This window comes from Felis catus, chromosome B2, assembly GCF_018350175.1.
Source record: "Felis catus isolate Fca126 chromosome B2, F.catus_Fca126_mat1.0, whole genome shotgun sequence".
In the NCBI taxonomy this organism is placed as follows: domain Eukaryota; kingdom Metazoa; phylum Chordata; class Mammalia; order Carnivora; family Felidae; genus Felis; species Felis catus.
Genome location: NC_058372.1, coordinates 18,306,237 through 18,308,657, shown reverse-complemented (window position 1 = coordinate 18,308,657; position 2,421 = coordinate 18,306,237). Strand labels below are relative to the sequence as shown.

The window sequence follows — 2,421 nt, the reverse complement described above, 5'->3', positions numbered from 1 at the left end:
CAGCCCGACTTTCCTGTCTTACTACCACCTCTGTCTGTGTGACCTCATGGGACTAAGTCAAAGTCATTGTCCCTCCGTCCGTCCTCTGAAAAACAGCCATTGTCCGTTTCATTCAGATGTCCTGAATGGCCACCCTGTGCTAAGTTCCACAAATATGTAATTCGCGGTCCCGTCCCAATTATTCCAGAGGAAGTGGCCATCGAGTTGAGGGGGGCAATAGTGAATCACAGGAGGCGAAAAAATAATACACATTGACATACCACAAAAGGCAACCGCAAATGACTACCGAGCAAGCAGATAGCTAAATGACAGATGAGTGGATCAGACAAGAAGCCTTTATGTAGGAAGTGACTTGGAGGTGGGCAGGACTGAGACAGGCAGAAAGGAGAAAAAGCTATTATTACACTTCCGTATTGGTGTGCCCACATACCCCGCATGTGCATAAAGAAGGAGCCATATCAAACACACTTGCTGCTCTCCCTAATCTTCTATCCTCGTTCCCCTTTTGTGCGCTCCCAAAAGGCAGAGTGAAGATACAAATGGTCTGGTCAGAGCCTGGAACAGAAAGGAGACAAACAGGGCTACAGCCCAGAACGGAAACTGTGTAAAAGGGTCAAGCCCGAGGCCCGTTCCCAAAGGCGGCAGCAAGAGAACTAGAGCAAGGGTGAGTGCAGGTTCTGAGCCCTCCCTTTCCTCACCCCGGCCTCCCCTGCAGCACTGGCAGCGGGTAGACCAGCAGTCTGGCAGATCACACCTGTCTGGGGGGAAAGGGGAGGCAGAGTCCGGCTGGCTGGAGGAAGGAACAGAACGGGCTCGGAGGGAGACCCGAACACTCCCCAACGGTCTCTGCCTCTGTCACGGGTTTCAGGCTCATCGTTGTTGATTTTCCTTCAACAAAGAGGAAGAGCCTACCATGTGACAGGCGTGGGGCCTTCTTCATTCTCTTCGCTCCGACAAAAGAGACCCTGGCTCAGAGTAGAACACCACTTAAGATGGCAGCCGTAGGGGCGCCTGGGTGGCTCAGTCGGTTAAGTGGCCGACTTCCCCTCAGGTCGTGATCTCGCGGTCCGTGAGTTCGAGCCCCACGTCGGGTTCTGTGCTGACAGCTCAGAGCCTGGATCCTGTTTCAGATTCTGTGTCTCCCTCTCTCTGCCCCTCCCCCGTTCACGCTCTGTCTCTGTCTCAAAAATAAATAAATGTTAAATTTTTTTTTTTTTTAAAGACGGCAGCTGTAGCAACTGAAGGGCCCAAAAAGGGTCCTGGGCCATGACTTGCTTTGTGTTTTTTTAGGTATCGGTTGATTCTGCGCCACCTATACCTTCTTTATCATCAATGGGAAAAGCAACTGGTGCTTCACAAGCTTTCCGAGGTATTTTGAGACGAAATAGCTAATTCCGACAGGACTGGGGATTCTTGAGGGAAACATGCTTTAGATTATGACTATGATCCTATAATATCATGGGCACTTGGAGCCTCGGGTCACCTCTCTTCTGCATCCCCAGATAGCACACCATTAAGTATTACAAAAACGTCTCATCTTAGATGCATCTAGTTAATCATACAGGGGAGCCAAAGCGTATGCAAGACTCCACAAAAAAACCACGTTTACTATCCCGTGCTCGTGATTTTAAGCTGCTACAGGCACAGCACTCACTGATATCCTTCCCGCTGTGACCCATGGCTTTGGCAGGAGAGAAAAAGGCTCTCTACTGGAATCGGTTCGTTAATACCCTTCCAAATAAGCAAGTCAAAAGCAAACAATGACACCCATTAGCGAGCAGATAGCTAAACCAGGAAGTTAAACATTTTCTTAGTACTTTCTTACCAAATGAACAAAGAGGCTATAACAGGATGCACAGCCTTGAAAAGCAAGAAAATTCTCGCACGTGCTACAACACGGATGAACGTTGATGACATTATGCTAAGGAAAGTAAGCCATTCACAAAGGACAAACGTTGTGCGCTCCCCTCATGTGGGATACACAGAATCGTCAAATAAATTCATAGAGACAGAAAGTAGAATGGCAGTTGCCAGGAGCTGGGGAAGGAGAAATGGGGAGTTAGTGTGTTACAGGCACAGAGTTTCCGTTTGGGAAGGTGAAAAGGTTTGGGGGATGGACAGGGGTGATGGTTGCCCGCAACGTGAATGTATTAATGCCAATGAACCATACACTTGAAAATGGTTAAAAAGTGGGTCGGCTCAGTCAGTTGAGCGTCTGGCTTCGGCTCAGGTCATGATCTCACCGTTCGGTTCATGAGTTCGAGCCCCGCGTTGGGCTCTGGGCTGACAGCTGGGAGCGAGCCTGCTTCAGATTCTGTGTCTCCCCCTCTCTCTCTGCCCCTCCCCTGCTCGCACTCTGTCTCTCTCTCAAAAAAAAACAAATAAACGTTAAAAAAAATGTTTTTAATGGTTAAGACAATC

General features: G+C 48.9%; 1 long non-coding RNA gene across 1 annotated transcript; it reads right to left on the bottom strand.

Annotated features, from left to right (window-relative positions):
• Positions 1-317: 317 nt before the first annotated feature.
• LOC109500137 lies at positions 318-1,051 on the bottom strand. The gene is made up of 2 exons (XR_002157772.2): positions 913-1,051; positions 318-555 (listed from the first exon to the last, which is right to left on the bottom strand). It is a non-coding gene; the product is annotated as an uncharacterized LOC109500137 (long non-coding RNA).
• Positions 1,052-2,421: the final 1,370 nt, after the last annotated feature.